The following is a 7568-nucleotide window of genomic DNA, read 5'->3' as shown; positions in this document are numbered from 1 at the left end:
GTAACGACATGCTCAGTCCTAAATTTTTTGTTACCATGGCAACGAGGGGACATCTCAAAATTGCCAAAAATCACTATTTTGCCTCGATTTTTTCCATCAAAATTTATTTCAAAGTGCTGCAACTTCTTAAGGGATTGAGATAGAGTCAAAGGCTTTTCAGCGTTGGTTACACGTTACCTTATGATTGACCTGGGGTCATTTTCAGCCTCTCACAAGTCCAAAATTTTCTTGGCGATGAGGGGGACCCCCTTCAAACCCCCCAAACAGAAGGGGGCACATCCCCTTCCTCGCAACCCCCCGATGTATTTTTTGAATGGGGGCGGCGCAAAAAAGTGCTCACTTTTTTTTAGCAACATTTCTCAAACGAAAACATGTGTTTGGGGTCCAAAAAGGACATTTTTTCACTATTTCAGGACTAAAAGAGGGGGTCGAAAGTGCGTTGTTTCGCGTATATATGAGGTAAAGAGTTATCAAAAAATGATGAAAAACTTTGGAATCACCCAAAATGTAGTTTTTCCATGTTAATATGAGGTCTTTCACCTAATTTTGGTGAAAAATTGTTGTTTTGTAACATTTATAATTTTTTTAGTTAATGAAACTACGATAATGAACATTGTTCTTAATTGTGTTTCGACTTGATAAGCTAAAATAAATAGAATTTACATAAAATAGATTTGTTGAAGGAGTTTAAAGGAAAATATTAACAGTATTATAAATTATATCTGGACTTAATTTGTATATTTTGTGACCTCAGTTCTAGTTGCTGTAAAGTAGATTCTGAAAATAACCCGTGTACTTTTGTTAATAATCTAAAAGAATCCTTTAAGAAGTATCTAATATAAGAGGCAATTTATGCCACATCTGATATAAATAAACACACATAAATGAATGAATTTGCAATACTACGCTATACCAATGTTGAGGACTTTATCAAATGAGCATGCAGTTATATCGAACATGCTTTTAATCTTATATTTTACATGACACTAATCACACTATACTGTCAGAGCTTTCATAAATTTTAACTCATTGAACATTGATTCCGTTTGACATTTGCAAACCTATAGTATTTGACTGCCTGAGAAATCGTGCAAGCAAGAAAACGTAATGTCAATCGTAACCATTTACAGAGTACTGGTTATTTCAATGTATTTAAAACAATTCTACTTTTATGTTTTTATGCCATCAAATTTTTAAAAAAAAATATGTCAAGACCCTACAGTAATTAAATCGGTGGGTTTTCTTAACTAAAATGAATAAACTTAATGATGTGGTAAATATTTTGATCACCCTTGGGATATGTTGCATCCTTTGAAAGTTATTTGTGCTATGAAGACTTCTTAACCTCCCATCTACTCTCAAAATCCAGTTGAAGTTTTTTTCGCCAGTTGTTTTCCCATTTAAAGCAAAACTATTGGCTTACTCATGGATCAAACGCTTTTCTTGGAATGATACAATTGCTCAAATAACAATTTTTATCATCATCACCGTATCATCTAAATATGTTTCGAAATCCTAAATATAAACCCATAATTGTATTTGTCCCGAACATAGCTATTGCTATACGGTAGACTCCATTCAAACTGAGCCTGCACTATTTTCAATTTTGCCGTATTGTGGCGTTCTAAAATATTTAAATTTATTTATCCATCATAACATATGTTTGTTTCTATTGTCCTGGTCTAAAATTCTAGAAAAGACATCAAGTTTCAAAACTTATTTAAAGAAGATGTACTGTTTATTAACAGGAGTAGTACGATTCTACTGATTTCAAAACAGAAACGAAGAGGGAGCACAAAATGTATTTCCGTGTCTATATTTGCAATTTGTCAGTTTGTCAACGTTTATGACCTTACAAATTGAGGTTACTACGATGTTTCGTGTCGTGCCACACACTTTAATTTTAACTGTCGCCTTGTCTGATATATTTCTTATAGGAAAAACTCATTATATACATTTTCTCTATTTGAAAGAATTACCTTTAATTTTGGGTATTGACTGAATTTTAAAGAAAGTAGCCTGTCAAGACACACTTGAAAATACGGAAAATATGTTTCACTGCAATGACAAATAGTTTTTACAGTGAAAAATAAGGAGAATGAAAAGACGCATTTAATGTCTTCAATATTTCTCAATATTTCATTTATAATTATATGATAAAAAATAAGCTCTGTTTTACTACTTGATTATATTCTTTAGACTGGATGAAATCATATATGGCATGATTGTCTATAGGATATCAATGAACAGATGTAGACACATATTAGATTCTACAGACGATTGTTTATCGTACATGCATGTGACAAATCTGTAACCGCTGTAAAAAGTTGTTTGTCTTTGTTGTAGTTGTCTAGTTGTTATAGAATGTTACTTTTATCCCTGTATGAAATTGAAATAAACTGATAATTCAGTCATAGAAATTAGTTATCATATTTGTTTCCCAGACAAAAGAAATTATTTAATCAATTTATTTACACTCAGTTATTGAAAACTAATGATATAATATCAATTCACTTTGTGGGGAAAAAATCAAATAATAACTTCTCTTGCGCATTGATAAAATCAAAAACAAATACATTCTTTACAACCGACCTCCAGTTAATAAGTCCGCCAATGTCACATTATTGTTCTAAATGTTATACCAGTATCTTGTAAATACATTTATAACAACATTTAGTGTTATATTTTTCGTGAAAAGAGCAATTGTTATGCACTGTGAGCCGTACATTCTCCCATTAAACAATGTACAACATTTTACACTGTTTTTAGATTCCATTCATTCCCCAGTGAACAGCGTATTCAACATAAGAATTTATTGAGTAATGAATAAAATTGGACAAGTCTTTCTGGGGGATTTTTTTCAATTTAACGAGACCACCAATAACGCTCGCGATCCAGGAAAAATACAGCAAGACGGCAACTTTTCTGATGCACTCAGAAGGTTATGTTCAGTGATCCAATATAAGGGGAATACCTAAAGAACGTTTAAAACACCAAAAATATCCATTTTGTATTATATTTTATAGTTCAAAAACCAAGCCCTCTATCAACTGAGAATTGATCAAGTAATTACTGTCACTATTAAGAAATCGCTAAGCATTTTTTTCTTTGTGTAAACTTGGTATAACAATGAGGACCGAATGAATTCATTGTGTAAATCTGGAAGAAGTGTTATCCCTAGAAAGCATTATCACAAGAAAATTACATGAAAATTCGGACTCTGTTTGATTGAGAGAAATTGAAAAACATTCTTCACATCCCCATATCACCGGCTTGAGCGGTAGTCAATTTTCAAATCTTAAAAGTGCTGGAATCCAATTTCAAATTTTCAATTGTAAAAACGTTGGAATAATTATCCTGGAGATAAAAACAAATATAACAGAATGTCTAAGAATTCTAATAACACAATATTATACCAACATCAAAACTTGAATATATGAAAGTTATTATTAGAATATTTTCACTACAAATTATAATGTGAGTAGAATGCCAAGGATTTTCAGCAGACGCCTTTTTACTTTCAAAATGAGATAAGTATTCTTGATTTCTTAATGCCACACTTAAGCTGTCAGCTTTGGTTATTCTAAATGTATACTGTCTGGAAGTATCATTTTACAGAATGTATATAATTCATTGATAGGACAGACATTAATATGTCCTAAATAAAACTTATATAATTGCTTATAAATCGGCCAGTTATTCAAACGTAATTTAAGAATAATAAAATTTGTTATTTTTCTTGTTGTTTTTATTATATCATTTTTAAAAAACTACAACACATGTTGCTTTACTTGACGATGCAATTTCAGTGTTGCTTTTATTAAATGTATTGATTGTAACTGCATGCAATGATGCGACATTATTGCAAATTATTGACACTTTAAAACAAATTTACAAAATATACAAGACTACATAACATTTGTATTGATATGATGACATCACCTTGTATTTAAGAAAAAAGCAATTATTATGGATATTTAGCCACCCATATTTAGTTGTTTTTATTCGATATTTTTCTCAAATCCGTCAGACATGGGATTTTATCTACTGTTGCCGATCTCTATTTAAACAACATGTTGTTGAGTTCTTAACGAATCTGGATAACTGCACTCGAACGGTGTGCCGAAATAGCTACCGATATTTGCAAATTGCTTTTAAAATGAGTTATTTAAAATCAAAACACATGTAGTCATATTCACTATATAGATAATTACATGTTTGACATTGTGAAGTAATTGTAGGCTTATTCACCTAATTGTTTCCAGAGTACAAAAGAACATTTTTTAATCGAATGTGAATTTATGTCATTTCAGTTCATACATAATTATACATTTATTTCATTTAAAAATGTTAGATTTCTTGATTAAAAACTGATTTAGCAACGTTCAAAACAATAATTTTTACACTTTACATTTTAACTTAAATGAAATATAAATTGACAAATCCATCAAACTGGTATGTTATTGTTGATGGCTATCGTTTCACTTTAATAAAACTATCCATATTGGTCAAAAAAGTTATAGTAATAGTTCCCTTTTTCCTGAAATAAAGCATCGTGCTGTTTAATTGATGGTAGAAACTGTGATTCTTATATTAGATATTTACAACCAATAAGTCATGCCGCAACGTCTTTGACAAATATTAGAACTGATTTATTACTTATTCACTATCTAATCATATAAGTTTTAACGTATCATTAGAGTAAACGCAACCAAGAAAAAAAATAAAAACCGACACGAATTGTTCATTAGACAGATTAAAACTAAACTAACTACCAGTATATGTTCAAGTACATTAAAACTTAAATCAATAAAACAAAAGTGCATCCGATATAATTTTCTTAAGGATGTTACGCTCTGCGTTATGTCGGATATTTTATTACTTTTAGACATATGTAAAATTTTGTTAATTAGGTTATGTTAATATACAGAGAGTTCTAATGTCAATTCTTCAAATCAAAGAGGACGCTATAATTGTCTTGTCAGTGGTACAGCATTTGTGGTGTTTGTAATGTCATCTTTGTAACAAAACAACTGGCTGAATATGTGTTTGTTTGTTGCTTTTTAGCTTTCTTTTGTCTGATTATTAAATGTATTAATGCATATTTACAGATCAATATATAGACTTCATTCATTGACATTCAGACCATCAAAACGATATGCCTAATAAAATTAATATATTTTAAATGTTTAAAAAATGGAAACAGACATTGTTTAATTGAAATGTAGCCGTTCCTCTATTATACGTATTGCGCAATTAGTGTGTTACACTAAGGAAAAGCAATGTAAATGGAATAGATAGAAAGTACCATTATCCTTTTAAATTGAAAAAGTGTTATTTACAAGTTTGCTTCAACAAAGTTAAATGGTGTCATTTCCAATCCCTTGATATGATATTTCTAGCTTTCTTAAATAGTGCTTACTACATTAATTCGTTTGCTATTGATATCTAAATTATTTAAAAAAAAAAACAACTAGGCACACAGTTTTAATTGAATAGCGACACGTTGTATCGATTGGATATCTTATATGAACAGATATCAATATATTTCAGACTATTTATTCGTAATAAGAGGAGCTTCATAAATAGAGGCTATTACCGAACGATTCTTACCGTACATTGATTGTTTGATATTTTTTCCTGCGAGAATATTATGAAAATTGGCTTCGACAATCGAACAACATTAGGCATGGACAGGATGGTACTAAACTATTTGTATCAAATGCATTGTCTTGATTTTTTTCCATTTTCACCGCTGGAAATCTTAACTTGGGTTAATAACAATTTGCCATATCGCATTTGCTTTTTCATCGATACATATTTCGAATAGATACAAATTAGCAAAAATGGATAGCTTATATCATACTAGTGTTGCTACTTTTCGAGGCCATTGGCCATGGTTCTATGCATTTTTTACTTATTTAAAATGTCTGTTTCACAATATAACTGAAACAAATAGATTACGAATATTATTTTGAATAACTTTATTAGAAATTTTAGCATGTGTCTGATATAATCTAACTGTTTCTTTTAAGTGTCCAAACAAATACAAACATAATAACCAAATTAAATTGATAATGTCGAATGCTGAACGGTGTTGTCTGCTTCCGCTAATAAACAAAAAAGCATTTTGCAAAATTTACGTTTTTATTCAAATCAAATGAATGTTTGCAATGCCTTAATAACAAAGACACACTAGTAGCACACTAGTATTCATTTATCCGTACAAACTGAAAGGCGACCATTTCCATTCCCTGTTCTGGTTTTATAAAATGAAATTCTCATATCTTTCTGACTGAAGATATAACTTATGGTTGTCGATGTCTATGTAAAATAATACGTTTGCAAGTAGTTTTTATTATAAAAAACAACTTTTCACTGCACTTGCACTGTGGATCAAATAGCTAACGACATCCTTTAGTTTCACGCAAATCACTTTTAAAAGTTTTTCCATACATAGAATGCATGCAAGCTATATTATTGTTACATTTTAACATGTCATGTAATAAGTGTGACGTAATAAGGTCTTTTGGTACTTTCTACAAATAGTATCCATCTAATTCTTGATTGTTCCGAGTGTAAGAAAGGAAATACATGTACATGTATATATATTGAGAATTGAATATCAGTTCCATTTTGCGTTATTTTAGTAAAAATATAATTATATACTCATTTCGTTACATCAGTTCAAATTTTTACCAAGGCATCAAAGTGGTACTACATTATTGTTGTTATTGGACATTTCATAGGTATACGACTATTCAAACTATTTGCGTATTACGAAAATATAAATCAAAATGTTTTTGTATTACAGGTATATATCCGGTACTTAAGACTAATTGTCTTTAATAAAGACTAGAAATGATTTATTATTTATCTACTATCTAATTATGTAAGATTTTATTGAGCATTACTCTAAGAGCGACTACATCAAAGAGAACAATAAAACCAACAAATAATGTTAATTAAACAGAATAAGATTTAACAAACTATCATTTTAATGTTCATATATTTAGCATCAAATGAATGCGACAGAAAAACGTTCGAAATAATGGACTTATTATTAGTCTTTAATAATTTTATCAGCTTTTGATTAATAAAACATAGATTTATTACAGTTACAAATACAGGTATAAACAGTTCAAATTTATTTGCCTTTCAATTCGACATTAATATAGAATAAATCGGATGTACACATATTTATGAAAGTATTATACAGTTAACGAAAATACAATTACAATAATACAAAATGAATAAAAATAGATTACAGAGATTAAAGTACAGTGTTATATACAAAACCGGATATATTTTTACGAGTAACCAGCAATGAGTTCAATGAAACTAGATAAACTAATGAAAACAATGTTCATTCTTATCTTTTTGTTTATAGTTTAATATCAAATTCAACATATATTGAACTTGTTTTGTTCTATAATCAAGCTATAAAATGTCTAGCTTATTCAATTACGTTTTCATTAGGAGAATGAACTTTCAGAATGTATGACTTCAGTACTGACAGAATTAAATAAATTGGCTTATATTTGCAAATCTACGAGTATTTTAGCTTT

Source organism: Ruditapes philippinarum, unplaced genomic scaffold, assembly GCF_026571515.1.
Source record: "Ruditapes philippinarum isolate M1 unplaced genomic scaffold, ASM2657151v2 ctg4550_1_1_1_1, whole genome shotgun sequence".
NCBI classification, from domain to species: Eukaryota; Metazoa; Mollusca; class Bivalvia; order Venerida; family Veneridae; genus Ruditapes; species Ruditapes philippinarum.
This window is presented reverse-complemented; position numbering follows the sequence as displayed.